This window comes from Ascaphus truei, unplaced genomic scaffold, assembly GCF_040206685.1.
Source record: "Ascaphus truei isolate aAscTru1 unplaced genomic scaffold, aAscTru1.hap1 HAP1_SCAFFOLD_282, whole genome shotgun sequence".
Lineage (NCBI taxonomy): Eukaryota > Metazoa > Chordata > Amphibia > Anura > Ascaphidae > Ascaphus > Ascaphus truei.
This window is the reverse complement of record NW_027455772.1, coordinates 432,918-446,544: the sequence shown is the minus strand read 5'-3', so window position 1 is coordinate 446,544 and position 13,627 is coordinate 432,918. Positions and strand designations below refer to the sequence as shown.

The following is a 13,627-nucleotide window of genomic DNA, read 5'->3' as shown; positions in this document are numbered from 1 at the left end:
TTTTCATTTGCTGCAAGGAATGCCATGTATATTTTCATTAGGGAAGCAAAAAATAAAAACACCCACAGCACCTGGTATTCCCAGGCAGTCTCCCAACCCAGTACTAATCAAGCCTCACCCTGCTTAGCTTCCGAGATCTGACGGGATCGGGCGCTTTCAAGGTAGTATGGCCGTAGGTGGATATTGCTGTCTCATGATATCCTCTCATTCTTAAATCCATGAGCCTATATCTTGCTCCATGCATACACAGAGACTGAGAAAATGACAGGTGCACTCAAATGTACTATAGACGGAATTCTTGATGTCAGAATTCTATTTTGGAAGGTTGCATTGTGTTGAACTTTCAGAGGAAAAAACGATATATTTCTTTGCCACTGCGGGAAAAAAGTAGCAAGAAATGAAACATTTTCATTTGCTGCGAGGAATGCCATGTATATTTTCATTAGGGAAGCGAAAAATAAAAACCCCTACAGCACCTGGTATTCCCAGGCAGTCTCCCAACCCAGTACTAATCAAGCCTCACCCTGCTTAGCTTCCGAGATCTGATGGGATCGGGCGCTGTCAAGGTAGTATGGCCGTAGGTGGAGATTGCTGTCTCATGATATCCTCTCATTCTTAAATCCATGAGCCTATATCTTGCTCCATGCATACACAGAGACTGAGAAAATGACAGGTGCACTCAAATGTACTATAGACGGAATTCTTGATGTCAGAATTCTATTTTGGAAGGTTGCATTGTGTTGAACTTTCAGAGGAAAAAACGATAGATTTCTTTGCCACTGCGGGAAAAAAGTAGCAAGAAATGAAACATTTTCATTTGCTGCGAGGAATGCCATGTATATTTTCATTAGGGAAGCGAAAAATAAAAACCCCTACAGCACCTGGTATTCCCAGGCAGTCTCCCAACCCAGTACTAATCAAGCCTCACCCTGCTTAGCTTCCGAGATCTGACGGGATCGGGCACTTTCAAGGTAGTATGGCCGTAGGTGGAGATTGCTGTCTCATGATATCCTCTCATTCTTAAATCCATGAGCCTATATCTTGCTCCATGCATACACAGAGACTGAGAAAATGACAGGTGCACTCAAATGTACTATAGACGGAATTCTTGATGTCAGAATTCTATTTTGGAAGGTTGCATTGTGTTGAACTTTCTGAGGAAAAAACGATATATTTCTTTGCCACTGCGGGAAAAAAGTAGTAAAAAATGAAACATTTTCATTTGCTGCAAGGAATGCCATGTATATTTTCATTAGGGAAGCAAAAAATAAAAACACCCACAGCACCTGGTATTCCCAGGCAGTCTCCCAACCCAGTACTAATCAAGCCTCACCCTGCTTAGCTTCCGAGATCTGACGGGATCGGGCGCTTTCAAGGTAGTATGGCCGTAGGTGGAGATTGCTGTCTCATGATATCCTCTCATTCTTAAATCCATGAGCCTATATCTTGCTCCATGCATACACAGAGACTGAGAAAATGACAGGTGCACTCAAATGTACTATAGACGGAATTCTTGATGTCAGAATTCTATTTTGGAAGGTTGCATTGTGTTGAACTTTCTGAGGAAAAAACGATATATTTCTTTGCCACTGCGGGAAAAAAGTAGTAAAAAATGAAACATTTTCATTTGCTGCAAGGATTGCCATGTATATTTTCATTAGGGAAGCAAAAAATAAAAACACCCACAGCACCTGGTATTCCCAGGCAGTCTCCCAACCCAGTACTAATCAAGCCTCACCCTGCTTAGCTTCCGAGATCTGACGGGATCGGGCGCTTTCAAGGTAGTATGGCCGTAGGTGGAGATTGCTGTCTCATGATATCCTCTCATTCTTAAATCCATGAGCCTATATCTTGCTCCATGCATACACAGAGACTGAGAAAATGACAGGTGCACTCAAATGTACTATAGACGGAATTCTTGATGTCAGAATTCTATTTTGGAAGGTTGCATTGTGTTGAACTTTCAGAGGAAAAAACGATATATTTCTTTGCCACTGCGGGAAAAAAGTAGCAAGAAATGAAACATTTTCATTTGCTGCGAGGAATGCCATGTATATTTTCATTAGGGAAGCGAAAAATAAAAACCCCTACAGCACCTGGTATTCCCAGGCAGTCTCCCAACCCAGTACTAATCAAGCCTCACCCTGCTTAGCTTCCGAGATCTGACGGGATCGGGCGCTGTCAAGGTAGTATGGCCGTAGGTGGAGATTGCTGTCTCATGATATCCTCTCATTCTTAAATCCATGAGCCTATATCTTGCTCCATGCATACACAGAGACTGAGAAAATGACAGGTGCACTCAAATGTACTATAGACGGAATTCTTGATGTCAGAATTCTATTTTGGAAGGTTGCATTGTGTTGAACTTTCAGAGGAAAAAACGATAGATTTCTTTGCCACTGCGGGAAAAAAGTAGCAAGAAATGAAACATTTTCATTTGCTGCGAGGAATGCCATGTATATTTTCATTAGGGAAGCGAAAAATAAAAACCCCTACAGCACCTGGTATTCCCAGGCAGTCTCCCAACCCAGTACTAATCAAGCCTCACCCTGCTTAGCTTCCGAGATCTGACGGGATCGGGCGCTGTCAAGGTAGTATGGCCGTAGGTGGAGATTGCTGTCTCATGATATCCTCTCATTCTTAAATCCATGAGCCTATATCTTGCTCCATGCATACACAGAGACTGAGAAAATGACAGGTGCACTCAAATGTACTATAGACGGAATTCTTGATGTCAGAATTCTATTTTGGAAGGTTGCATTGTGTTGAACTTTCAGAGGAAAAAACGATAGATTTCTTTGCCACTGCGGGAAAAAAGTAGTAAAAAATTTCAGAGGTGCCTATATTCAACCTCCTCCTGTTTGGATTTGAACTCACTATCTCTTCCAAGTATCAGCTTGAACACTGCACACCCCAACTCTGTGAGCCACAAGCTCACCATATAACATGCTGAGTGTTCTGAGGCCTGTATGATATATTTCTAAATGACATGGGAGGCATAAGTGTATTATTGTGACCGTTAAAAAAATACATTCTTGAAGAATTACCTTAAATGGAGAAATTAAATCAGAGACTGAGAAAATGACAGGTGCACTCAAATATACTATAGACGGAATTCTTGATGTCAAAATTCTATTTTGGAAGGTTGCATTGTGTTGAACTTTCAGAGGAAAAAACAATATATTTCTTTGCCACTCCGGGAAAAAAGTAGCAAGAAATGAAACATTTTCATTTGCTGCGAGGAATGCCATGTATATTTTCATTAGGGAAGCGAAAAATAAAAACCCCTACAGCACCTGGTATTCCCAGGCAGTCTCCCAACCCAGTACTAATCAAGCCTCACCCTGCTTAGCTTCCGAGATCTGACGGGATCGGGCGCTTTCAAGGTAGTATGGCCGTAGGTGGAGATTGCTGTCTCATGATATCCTCTCATTCTTAAATCCATGAGCCTATATCTTGCTCCATGCATACACAGAGACTGAGAAAATGACAGGTGCACTCAAATGTACTATAGACGGAATTCTTGATGTCAGAATTCTATTTTGGAAGGTTGCATTGTGTTGAACTTTCTGAGGAAAAAACAATATATTTCTTTGCCACTCCGGGAAAAAAGTAGCAAGAAATGAAACATTTTCATTTGCTGCGAGGAATGCCATGTATATTTTCATTAGGGAAGCGAAAAATAAAAACCCCTACAGCACCTGGTATTCCCAGGCAGTCTCCCAACCCAGTACTAATCAAGCCTCACCCTGCTTAGCTTCCGAGATCTGACGGGATCGGGCGCTTTCAAGGTAGTATGGCCGTAGGTGGAGATTGCTGTCTCATGATATCCTCTCATTCTTAAATCCATGAGCCTATATCTTGCTCCATGCATACACAGAGACTGAGAAAATGACAGGTGCACTCAAATGTACTATAGACGGAATTCTTGATGTCAGAATTCTATTTTGGAAGGTTGCATTGTGTTGAACTTTCAGAGGAAAAAACGATATATTTCTTTGCCACTGCGGGAAAAAAGTAGCAAGAAATGAAACATTTTCATTTGCTGCGAGGAATGCCATGTATATTTTCATTAGGGAAGCGAAAAATAAAAACCCCTACAGCACCTGGTATTCCCAGGCAGTCTCCCAACCCAGTACTAATCAAGCCTCACCCTGCTTAGCTTCCGAGATCTGACGGGATCGGGCGCTGTCAAGGTAGTATGGCCGTAGGTGGAGATTGCTGTCTCATGATATCCTCTCATTCTTAAATCCATGAGCCTATATCTTGCTCCATGCATACACAGAGACTGAGAAAATGACAGGTGCACTCAAATGTACTATAGACGGAATTCTTGATGTCAGAATTCTATTTTGGAAGGTTGCATTGTGTTGAACTTTCAGAGGAAAAAACGATATATTTCTTTGCCACTGCGGGAAAAAAGTAGCAAGAAATGAAACATTTTCATTTGCTGCGAGGAATGCCATGTATATTTTCATTAGGGAAGCGAAAAATAAAAACCCCTACAGCACCTGGTATTCCCAGGCAGTCTCCCAACCCAGTACTAATCAAGCCTCACCCTGCTTAGCTTCCGAGATCTGACGGGATCGGGCGCTGTCAAGGTAGTATGGCCGTAGGTGGAGATTGCTGTCTCATGATATCCTCTCATTCTTAAATCCATGAGCCTATATCTTGCTCCATGCATACACAGAGACTGAGAAAATGACAGGTGCACTCAAATGTACTATAGACGGAATTCTTGATGTCAGAATTCTATTTTGGAAGGTTGCATTGTGTTGAACTTTCAGAGGAAAAAACGATAGATTTCTTTGCCACTGCGGGAAAAAAGTAGCAAGAAATGAAACATTTTCATTTGCTGCGAGGAATGCCATGTATATTTTCATTAGGGAAGCGAAAAATAAAAACCCCTACAGCACCTGGTATTCCCAGGCAGTCTCCCAACCCAGTACTAATCAAGCCTCACCCTGCTTAGCTTCCGAGATCTGACGGGATCGGGCGCTGTCAAGGTAGTATGGCCGTAGGTGGAGATTGCTGTCTCATGATATCCTCTCATTCTTAAATCCATGAGCCTATATCTTGCTCCATGCATACACAGAGACTGAGAAAATGACAGGTGCACTCAAATGTACTATAGACGGAATTCTTGATGTCAGAATTCTATTTTGGAAGGTTGCATTGTGTTGAACTTTCAGAGGAAAAAACGATAGATTTCTTTGCCACTGCGGGAAAAAAGTAGCAAGAAATGAAACATTTTCATTTGCTGCGAGGAATGCCATGTATATTTTCATTAGGGAAGCGAAAAATAAAAACCCCTACAGCACCTGGTATTCCCAGGCAGTCTCCCAACCCAGTACTAATCAAGCCTCACCCTGCTTAGCTTCCGAGATCTGACGGGATCGGGCACTTTCAAGGTAGTATGGCCGTAGGTGGAGATTGCTGTCTCATGATATCCTCTCATTCTTAAATCCATGAGCCTATATCTTGCTCCATGCATACACAGAGACTGAGAAAATGACAGGTGCACTCAAATGTACTATAGACGGAATTCTTGATGTCAGAATTCTATTTTGGAAGGTTGCATTGTGTTGAACTTTCTGAGGAAAAAACGATATATTTCTTTGCCACTGCGGGAAAAAAGTAGTAAAAAATGAAACATTTTCATTTGCTGCAAGGAATGCCATGTATATTTTCATTAGGGAAGCAAAAAATAAAAACACCCACAGCACCTGGTATTCCCAGGCAGTCTCCCAACCCAGTACTAATCAAGCCTCACCCTGCTTAGCTTCCGAGATCTGACGGGATCGGGCGCTTTCAAGGTAGTATGGCCGTAGGTGGAGATTGCTGTCTCATGATATCCTCTCATTCTTAAATCCATGAGCCTATATCTTGCTCCATGCATACACAGAGACTGAGAAAATGACAGGTGCACTCAAATGTACTATAGACGGAATTCTTGATGTCAGAATTCTATTTTGGAAGGTTGCATTGTGTTGAACTTTCTGAGGAAAAAACGATATATTTCTTTGCCACTGCGGGAAAAAAGTAGTAAAAAATGAAACATTTTCATTTGCTGCAAGGATTGCCATGTATATTTTCATTAGGGAAGCAAAAAATAAAAACACCCACAGCACCTGGTATTCCCAGGCAGTCTCCCAACCCAGTACTAATCAAGCCTCACCCTGCTTAGCTTCCGAGATCTGACGGGATCGGGCGCTTTCAAGGTAGTATGGCCGTAGGTGGAGATTGCTGTCTCATGATATCCTCTCATTCTTAAATCCATGAGCCTATATCTTGCTCCATGCATACACAGAGACTGAGAAAATGACAGGTGCACTCAAATGTACTATAGACGGAATTCTTGATGTCAGAATTCTATTTTGGAAGGTTGCATTGTGTTGAACTTTCAGAGGAAAAAACGATATATTTCTTTGCCACTGCGGGAAAAAAGTAGCAAGAAATGAAACATTTTCATTTGCTGCGAGGAATGCCATGTATATTTTCATTAGGGAAGCGAAAAATAAAAACCCCTACAGCACCTGGTATTCCCAGGCAGTCTCCCAACCCAGTACTAATCAAGCCTCACCCTGCTTAGCTTCCGAGATCTGACGGGATCGGGCGCTGTCAAGGTAGTATGGCCGTAGGTGGAGATTGCTGTCTCATGATATCCTCTCATTCTTAAATCCATGAGCCTATATCTTGCTCCATGCATACACAGAGACTGAGAAAATGACAGGTGCACTCAAATGTACTATAGACGGAATTCTTGATGTCAGAATTCTATTTTGGAAGGTTGCATTGTGTTGAACTTTCAGAGGAAAAAACGATAGATTTCTTTGCCACTGCGGGAAAAAAGTAGCAAGAAATGAAACATTTTCATTTGCTGCGAGGAATGCCATGTATATTTTCATTAGGGAAGCGAAAAATAAAAACCCCTACAGCACCTGGTATTCCCAGGCAGTCTCCCAACCCAGTACTAATCAAGCCTCACCCTGCTTAGCTTCCGAGATCTGACGGGATCGGGCGCTGTCAAGGTAGTATGGCCGTAGGTGGAGATTGCTGTCTCATGATATCCTCTCATTCTTAAATCCATGAGCCTATATCTTGCTCCATGCATACACAGAGACTGAGAAAATGACAGGTGCACTCAAATGTACTATAGACGGAATTCTTGATGTCAGAATTCTATTTTGGAAGGTTGCATTGTGTTGAACTTTCAGAGGAAAAAACGATAGATTTCTTTGCCACTGCGGGAAAAAAGTAGCAAGAAATGAAACATTTTCATTTGCTGCGAGGAATGCCATGTATATTTTCATTAGGGAAGCGAAAAATAAAAACCCCTACAGCACCTGGTATTCCCAGGCAGTCTCCCAACCCAGTACTAATCAAGCCTCACCCTGCTTAGCTTCCGAGATCTGACGGGATCGGGCGCTGTCAAGGTAGTATGGCCGTAGGTGGAGATTGCTGTCTCATGATATCCTCTCATTCTTAAATCCATGAGCCTATATCTTGCTCCATGCATACACAGAGACTGAGAAAATGACAGGTGCACTCAAATGTACTATAGACGGAATTCTTGATGTCAGAATTCTATTTTGGAAGGTTGCATTGTGTTGAACTTTCAGAGGAAAAAACGATAGATTTCTTTGCCACTGCGGGAAAAAAGTAGCAAGAAATGAAACATTTTCATTTGCTGCGAGGAATGCCATGTATATTTTCATTAGGGAAGCGAAAAATAAAAACCCCTACAGCACCTGGTATTCCCAGGCAGTCTCCCAACCCAGTACTAATCAAGCCTCACCCTGCTTAGCTTCCGAGATCTGACGGGATCGGGCACTTTCAAGGTAGTATGGCCGTAGGTGGAGATTGCTGTCTCATGATATCCTCTCATTCTTAAATCCATGAGCCTATATCTTGCTCCATGCATACACAGAGACTGAGAAAATGACAGGTGCACTCAAATGTACTATAGACGGAATTCTTGATGTCAGAATTCTATTTTGGAAGGTTGCATTGTGTTGAACTTTCTGAGGAAAAAACGATATATTTCTTTGCCACTGCGGGAAAAAAGTAGTAAAAAATGAAACATTTTCATTTGCTGCAAGGAATGCCATGTATATTTTCATTAGGGAAGCAAAAAATAAAAACACCCACAGCACCTGGTATTCCCAGGCAGTCTCCCAACCCAGTACTAATCAAGCCTCACCCTGCTTAGCTTCCGAGATCTGACGGGATCGGGCGCTTTCAAGGTAGTATGGCCGTAGGTGGAGATTGCTGTCTCATGATATCCTCTCATTCTTAAATCCATGAGCCTATATCTTGCTCCATGCATACACAGAGACTGAGAAAATGACAGGTGCACTCAAATGTACTATAGACGGAATTCTTGATGTCAGAATTCTATTTTGGAAGGTTGCATTGTGTTGAACTTTCTGAGGAAAAAACGATATATTTCTTTGCCACTGCGGGAAAAAAGTAGTAAAAAATGAAACATTTTCATTTGCTGCAAGGATTGCCATGTATATTTTCATTAGGGAAGCAAAAAATAAAAACACCCACAGCACCTGGTATTCCCAGGCAGTCTCCCAACCCAGTACTAATCAAGCCTCACCCTGCTTAGCTTCCGAGATCTGACGGGATCGGGCGCTTTCAAGGTAGTATGGCCGTAGGTGGAGATTGCTGTCTCATGATATCCTCTCATTCTTAAATCCATGAGCCTATATCTTGCTCCATGCATACACAGAGACTGAGAAAATGACAGGTGCACTCAAATGTACTATAGACGGAATTCTTGATGTCAGAATTCTATTTTGGAAGGTTGCATTGTGTTGAACTTTCAGAGGAAAAAACGATATATTTCTTTGCCACTGCGGGAAAAAAGTAGCAAGAAATGAAACATTTTCATTTGCTGCGAGGAATGCCATGTATATTTTCATTAGGGAAGCGAAAAATAAAAACCCCTACAGCACCTGGTATTCCCAGGCAGTCTCCCAACCCAGTACTAATCAAGCCTCACCCTGCTTAGCTTCCGAGATCTGACGGGATCGGGCGCTGTCAAGGTAGTATGGCCGTAGGTGGAGATTGCTGTCTCATGATATCCTCTCATTCTTAAATCCATGAGCCTATATCTTGCTCCATGCATACACAGAGACTGAGAAAATGACAGGTGCACTCAAATGTACTATAGACGGAATTCTTGATGTCAGAATTCTATTTTGGAAGGTTGCATTGTGTTGAACTTTCAGAGGAAAAAACGATAGATTTCTTTGCCACTGCGGGAAAAAAGTAGCAAGAAATGAAACATTTTCATTTGCTGCGAGGAATGCCATGTATATTTTCATTAGGGAAGCGAAAAATAAAAACCCCTACAGCACCTGGTATTCCCAGGCAGTCTCCCAACCCAGTACTAATCAAGCCTCACCCTGCTTAGCTTCCGAGATCTGACGGGATCGGGCGCTGTCAAGGTAGTATGGCCGTAGGTGGAGATTGCTGTCTCATGATATCCTCTCATTCTTAAATCCATGAGCCTATATCTTGCTCCATGCATACACAGAGACTGAGAAAATGACAGGTGCACTCAAATGTACTATAGACGGAATTCTTGATGTCAGAATTCTATTTTGGAAGGTTGCATTGTGTTGAACTTTCAGAGGAAAAAACGATAGATTTCTTTGCCACTGCGGGAAAAAAGTAGTAAAAAATTTCAGAGGTGCCTATATTCAACCTCCTCCTGTTTGGATTTGAACTCACTATCTCTTCCAAGTATCAGCTTGAACACTGCACACCCCAACTCTGTGAGCCACAAGCTCACCATATAACATGCTGAGTGTTCTGAGGCCTGTATGATATATTTCTAAATGACATGGGAGGCATAAGTGTATTATTGTGACCGTTAAAAAAATACATTCTTGAAGAATTACCTTAAATGGAGAAATTAAATCAGAGACTGAGAAAATGACAGGTGCACTCAAATATACTATAGACGGAATTCTTGATGTCAAAATTCTATTTTGGAAGGTTGCATTGTGTTGAACTTTCAGAGGAAAAAACAATATATTTCTTTGCCACTCCGGGAAAAAAGTAGCAAGAAATGAAACATTTTCATTTGCTGCGAGGAATGCCATGTATATTTTCATTAGGGAAGCGAAAAATAAAAACCCCTACAGCACCTGGTATTCCCAGGCAGTCTCCCAACCCAGTACTAATCAAGCCTCACCCTGCTTAGCTTCCGAGATCTGACGGGATCGGGCGCTTTCAAGGTAGTATGGCCGTAGGTGGAGATTGCTGTCTCATGATATCCTCTCATTCTTAAATCCATGAGCCTATATCTTGCTCCATGCATACACAGAGACTGAGAAAATGACAGGTGCACTCAAATGTACTATAGACGGAATTCTTGATGTCAGAATTCTATTTTGGAAGGTTGCATTGTGTTGAACTTTCTGAGGAAAAAACAATATATTTCTTTGCCACTCCGGGAAAAAAGTAGCAAGAAATGAAACATTTTCATTTGCTGCGAGGAATGCCATGTATATTTTCATTAGGGAAGCGAAAAATAAAAACCCCTACAGCACCTGGTATTCCCAGGCAGTCTCCCAACCCAGTACTAATCAAGCCTCACCCTGCTTAGCTTCCGAGATCTGACGGGATCGGGCGCTTTCAAGGTAGTATGGCCGTAGGTGGAGATTGCTGTCTCATGATATCCTCTCATTCTTAAATCCATGAGCCTATATCTTGCTCCATGCATACACAGAGACTGAGAAAATGACAGGTGCACTCAAATGTACTATAGACGGAATTCTTGATGTCAGAATTCTATTTTGGAAGGTTGCATTGTGTTGAACTTTCAGAGGAAAAAACGATATATTTCTTTGCCACTGCGGGAAAAAAGTAGCAAGAAATGAAACATTTTCATTTGCTGCGAGGAATGCCATGTATATTTTCATTAGGGAAGCGAAAAATAAAAACCCCTACAGCACCTGGTATTCCCAGGCAGTCTCCCAACCCAGTACTAATCAAGCCTCACCCTGCTTAGCTTCCGAGATCTGACGGGATCGGGCGCTGTCAAGGTAGTATGGCCGTAGGTGGAGATTGCTGTCTCATGATATCCTCTCATTCTTAAATCCATGAGCCTATATCTTGCTCCATGCATACACAGAGACTGAGAAAATGACAGGTGCACTCAAATGTACTATAGACGGAATTCTTGATGTCAGAATTCTATTTTGGAAGGTTGCATTGTGTTGAACTTTCAGAGGAAAAAACGATAGATTTCTTTGCCACTGCGGGAAAAAAGTAGCAAGAAATGAAACATTTTCATTTGCTGCGAGGAATGCCATGTATATTTTCATTAGGGAAGCGAAAAATAAAAACCCCTACAGCACCTGGTATTCCCAGGCAGTCTCCCAACCCAGTACTAATCAAGCCTCACCCTGCTTAGCTTCCGAGATCTGACGGGATCGGGCGCTGTCAAGGTAGTATGGCCGTAGGTGGAGATTGCTGTCTCATGATATCCTCTCATTCTTAAATCCATGAGCCTATATCTTGCTCCATGCATACACAGAGACTGAGAAAATGACAGGTGCACTCAAATGTACTATAGACGGAATTCTTGATGTCAGAATTCTATTTTGGAAGGTTGCATTGTGTTGAACTTTCAGAGGAAAAAACGATAGATTTCTTTGCCACTGCGGGAAAAAAGTAGCAAGAAATGAAACATTTTCATTTGCTGCGAGGAATGCCATGTATATTTTCATTAGGGAAGCGAAAAATAAAAACCCCTACAGCACCTGGTATTCCCAGGCAGTCTCCCAACCCAGTACTAATCAAGCCTCACCCTGCTTAGCTTCCGAGATCTGACGGGATCGGGCGCTGTCAAGGTAGTATGGCCGTAGGTGGAGATTGCTGTCTCATGATATCCTCTCATTCTTAAATCCATGAGCCTATATCTTGCTCCATGCATACACAGAGACTGAGAAAATGACAGGTGCACTCAAATGTACTATAGACGGAATTCTTGATGTCAGAATTCTATTTTGGAAGGTTGCATTGTGTTGAACTTTCAGAGGAAAAAACGATAGATTTCTTTGCCACTGCGGGAAAAAAGTAGTAAAAAATTTCAGAGGTGCCTATATTCAACCTCCTCCTGTTTGGATTTGAACTCACTATCTCTTCCAAGTATCAGCTTGAACACTGCACACCCCAACTCTGTGAGCCACAAGCTCACCATATAACATGCTGAGTGTTCTGAGGCCTGTATGATATATTTCTAAATGACATGGGAGGCATAAGTGTATTATTGTGACCGTTAAAAAAATACATTCTTGAAGAATTACCTTAAATGGAGAAATTAAATCAGAGACTGAGAAAATGACAGGTGCACTCAAATATACTATAGACGGAATTCTTGATGTCAAAATTCTATTTTGGAAGGTTGCATTGTGTTGAACTTTCAGAGGAAAAAACAATATATTTCTTTGCCACTCCGGGAAAAAAGTAGCAAGAAATGAAACATTTTCATTTGCTGCGAGGAATGCCATGTATATTTTCATTAGGGAAGCGAAAAATAAAAACCCCTACAGCACCTGGTATTCCCAGGCAGTCTCCCAACCCAGTACTAATCAAGCCTCACCCTGCTTAGCTTCCGAGATCTGACGGGATCGGGCGCTGTCAAGGTAGTATGGCCGTAGGTGGAGATTGCTGTCTCATGATATCCTCTCATTCTTAAATCCATGAGCCTATATCTTGCTCCATGCATACACAGAGACTGAGAAAATGACAGGTGCACTCAAATGTACTATAGACGGAATTCTTGATGTCAGAATTCTATTTTGGAAGGTTGCATTGTGTTGAACTTTCAGAGGAAAAAACGATAGATTTCTTTGCCACTGCGGGAAAAAAGTAGTAAAAAATTTCAGAGGTGCCTATATTCAACCTCCTCCTGTTTGGATTTGAACTCACTATCTCTTCCAAGTATCAGCTTGAACACTGCACACCCCAACTCTGTGAGCCACAAGCTCACCATATAACATGCTGAGTGTTCTGAGGCCTGTATGATATATTTCTAAATGACATGGGAGGCATAAGTGTATTATTGTGACCGTTAAAAAAATACATTCTTGAAGAATTACCTTAAATGGAGAAATTAAATCAGAGACTGAGAAAATGACAGGTGCACTCAAATATACTATAGACGGAATTCTTGATGTCAAAATTCTATTTTGGAAGGTTGCATTGTGTTGAACTTTCAGAGGAAAAAACAATATATTTCTTTGCCACTCCGGGAAAAAAGTAGCAAGAAATGAAACATTTTCATTTGCTGCGAGGAATGCCATGTATATTTTCATTAGGGAAGCGAAAAATAAAAACCCCTACAGCACCTGGTATTCCCAGGCAGTCTCCCAACCCAGTACTAATCAAGCCTCACCCTGCTTAGCTTCCGAGATCTGACGGGATCGGGCGCTTTCAAGGTAGTATGGCCGTAGGTGGAGATTGCTGTCTCATGATATCCTCTCATTCTTAAATCCATGAGCCTATATCTTGCTCCATGCATACACAGAGACTGAGAAAATGACAGGTGCACTCAAATGTACTATAGACGGAATTCTTGATGTCAGAATTCTATTTTGGA

At 41.8% G+C, this 13,627-nt stretch overlaps 30 non-coding genes across 30 annotated transcripts; all 30 read right to left on the bottom strand.

The window, feature by feature from the left end:
* Positions 1-59: 59 nt before the first annotated feature.
* Positions 60-178, bottom strand: LOC142482624 (5S ribosomal RNA). The gene has a single exon (XR_012796832.1). It is a non-coding gene; the product is annotated as a 5S ribosomal RNA (ribosomal RNA).
* A 286-nt stretch (positions 179-464) lies between these two features.
* Positions 465-583, bottom strand: LOC142482851 (5S ribosomal RNA). The gene has a single exon (XR_012797050.1). It is a non-coding gene; the product is annotated as a 5S ribosomal RNA (ribosomal RNA).
* A 286-nt stretch (positions 584-869) lies between these two features.
* Positions 870-988, bottom strand: LOC142482322 (5S ribosomal RNA). The gene has a single exon (XR_012796563.1). It is a non-coding gene; the product is annotated as a 5S ribosomal RNA (ribosomal RNA).
* Positions 989-1,274: 286 nt separating this feature from the next.
* Positions 1,275-1,393, bottom strand: LOC142482622 (5S ribosomal RNA). Its single transcript, XR_012796830.1, has one exon. It is a non-coding gene; the product is annotated as a 5S ribosomal RNA (ribosomal RNA).
* Positions 1,394-1,679: 286 nt separating this feature from the next.
* On the bottom strand, positions 1,680-1,798 carry LOC142482621 (5S ribosomal RNA). Its single transcript, XR_012796829.1, has one exon. It is a non-coding gene; the product is annotated as a 5S ribosomal RNA (ribosomal RNA).
* A 286-nt stretch (positions 1,799-2,084) lies between these two features.
* On the bottom strand, positions 2,085-2,203 carry LOC142482283 (5S ribosomal RNA). Its single transcript, XR_012796525.1, has one exon. It is a non-coding gene; the product is annotated as a 5S ribosomal RNA (ribosomal RNA).
* Positions 2,204-2,489: 286 nt separating this feature from the next.
* On the bottom strand, positions 2,490-2,608 carry LOC142482282 (5S ribosomal RNA). Its single transcript, XR_012796524.1, has one exon. It is a non-coding gene; the product is annotated as a 5S ribosomal RNA (ribosomal RNA).
* Positions 2,609-3,284: 676 nt separating this feature from the next.
* LOC142482800 (5S ribosomal RNA) lies at positions 3,285-3,403 on the bottom strand. Its single transcript, XR_012797002.1, has one exon. It is a non-coding gene; the product is annotated as a 5S ribosomal RNA (ribosomal RNA).
* Positions 3,404-3,689: 286 nt separating this feature from the next.
* Positions 3,690-3,808, bottom strand: LOC142482799 (5S ribosomal RNA). The gene has a single exon (XR_012797001.1). It is a non-coding gene; the product is annotated as a 5S ribosomal RNA (ribosomal RNA).
* A 286-nt stretch (positions 3,809-4,094) lies between these two features.
* LOC142482281 (5S ribosomal RNA) lies at positions 4,095-4,213 on the bottom strand. Its single transcript, XR_012796523.1, has one exon. It is a non-coding gene; the product is annotated as a 5S ribosomal RNA (ribosomal RNA).
* A 286-nt stretch (positions 4,214-4,499) lies between these two features.
* On the bottom strand, positions 4,500-4,618 carry LOC142482279 (5S ribosomal RNA). The gene has a single exon (XR_012796521.1). It is a non-coding gene; the product is annotated as a 5S ribosomal RNA (ribosomal RNA).
* Positions 4,619-4,904: 286 nt separating this feature from the next.
* On the bottom strand, positions 4,905-5,023 carry LOC142482278 (5S ribosomal RNA). Its single transcript, XR_012796520.1, has one exon. It is a non-coding gene; the product is annotated as a 5S ribosomal RNA (ribosomal RNA).
* Positions 5,024-5,309: 286 nt separating this feature from the next.
* Positions 5,310-5,428, bottom strand: LOC142482321 (5S ribosomal RNA). The gene has a single exon (XR_012796562.1). It is a non-coding gene; the product is annotated as a 5S ribosomal RNA (ribosomal RNA).
* A 286-nt stretch (positions 5,429-5,714) lies between these two features.
* Positions 5,715-5,833, bottom strand: LOC142482620 (5S ribosomal RNA). The gene has a single exon (XR_012796828.1). It is a non-coding gene; the product is annotated as a 5S ribosomal RNA (ribosomal RNA).
* Positions 5,834-6,119: 286 nt separating this feature from the next.
* Positions 6,120-6,238, bottom strand: LOC142482619 (5S ribosomal RNA). Its single transcript, XR_012796827.1, has one exon. It is a non-coding gene; the product is annotated as a 5S ribosomal RNA (ribosomal RNA).
* A 286-nt stretch (positions 6,239-6,524) lies between these two features.
* LOC142482277 (5S ribosomal RNA) lies at positions 6,525-6,643 on the bottom strand. Its single transcript, XR_012796519.1, has one exon. It is a non-coding gene; the product is annotated as a 5S ribosomal RNA (ribosomal RNA).
* A 286-nt stretch (positions 6,644-6,929) lies between these two features.
* LOC142482276 (5S ribosomal RNA) lies at positions 6,930-7,048 on the bottom strand. The gene has a single exon (XR_012796518.1). It is a non-coding gene; the product is annotated as a 5S ribosomal RNA (ribosomal RNA).
* Positions 7,049-7,334: 286 nt separating this feature from the next.
* On the bottom strand, positions 7,335-7,453 carry LOC142482275 (5S ribosomal RNA). Its single transcript, XR_012796517.1, has one exon. It is a non-coding gene; the product is annotated as a 5S ribosomal RNA (ribosomal RNA).
* Positions 7,454-7,739: 286 nt separating this feature from the next.
* LOC142482320 (5S ribosomal RNA) lies at positions 7,740-7,858 on the bottom strand. Its single transcript, XR_012796561.1, has one exon. It is a non-coding gene; the product is annotated as a 5S ribosomal RNA (ribosomal RNA).
* A 286-nt stretch (positions 7,859-8,144) lies between these two features.
* LOC142482618 (5S ribosomal RNA) lies at positions 8,145-8,263 on the bottom strand. Its single transcript, XR_012796826.1, has one exon. It is a non-coding gene; the product is annotated as a 5S ribosomal RNA (ribosomal RNA).
* Positions 8,264-8,549: 286 nt separating this feature from the next.
* Positions 8,550-8,668, bottom strand: LOC142482617 (5S ribosomal RNA). Its single transcript, XR_012796825.1, has one exon. It is a non-coding gene; the product is annotated as a 5S ribosomal RNA (ribosomal RNA).
* A 286-nt stretch (positions 8,669-8,954) lies between these two features.
* LOC142482274 (5S ribosomal RNA) lies at positions 8,955-9,073 on the bottom strand. The gene has a single exon (XR_012796516.1). It is a non-coding gene; the product is annotated as a 5S ribosomal RNA (ribosomal RNA).
* Positions 9,074-9,359: 286 nt separating this feature from the next.
* On the bottom strand, positions 9,360-9,478 carry LOC142482273 (5S ribosomal RNA). Its single transcript, XR_012796515.1, has one exon. It is a non-coding gene; the product is annotated as a 5S ribosomal RNA (ribosomal RNA).
* Positions 9,479-10,154: 676 nt separating this feature from the next.
* LOC142482798 (5S ribosomal RNA) lies at positions 10,155-10,273 on the bottom strand. The gene has a single exon (XR_012797000.1). It is a non-coding gene; the product is annotated as a 5S ribosomal RNA (ribosomal RNA).
* A 286-nt stretch (positions 10,274-10,559) lies between these two features.
* LOC142482796 (5S ribosomal RNA) lies at positions 10,560-10,678 on the bottom strand. Its single transcript, XR_012796998.1, has one exon. It is a non-coding gene; the product is annotated as a 5S ribosomal RNA (ribosomal RNA).
* Positions 10,679-10,964: 286 nt separating this feature from the next.
* LOC142482272 (5S ribosomal RNA) lies at positions 10,965-11,083 on the bottom strand. The gene has a single exon (XR_012796514.1). It is a non-coding gene; the product is annotated as a 5S ribosomal RNA (ribosomal RNA).
* A 286-nt stretch (positions 11,084-11,369) lies between these two features.
* LOC142482271 (5S ribosomal RNA) lies at positions 11,370-11,488 on the bottom strand. The gene has a single exon (XR_012796513.1). It is a non-coding gene; the product is annotated as a 5S ribosomal RNA (ribosomal RNA).
* A 286-nt stretch (positions 11,489-11,774) lies between these two features.
* On the bottom strand, positions 11,775-11,893 carry LOC142482270 (5S ribosomal RNA). The gene has a single exon (XR_012796512.1). It is a non-coding gene; the product is annotated as a 5S ribosomal RNA (ribosomal RNA).
* A 676-nt stretch (positions 11,894-12,569) lies between these two features.
* Positions 12,570-12,688, bottom strand: LOC142482268 (5S ribosomal RNA). The gene has a single exon (XR_012796510.1). It is a non-coding gene; the product is annotated as a 5S ribosomal RNA (ribosomal RNA).
* A 676-nt stretch (positions 12,689-13,364) lies between these two features.
* On the bottom strand, positions 13,365-13,483 carry LOC142482795 (5S ribosomal RNA). Its single transcript, XR_012796997.1, has one exon. It is a non-coding gene; the product is annotated as a 5S ribosomal RNA (ribosomal RNA).
* Positions 13,484-13,627: the final 144 nt, after the last annotated feature.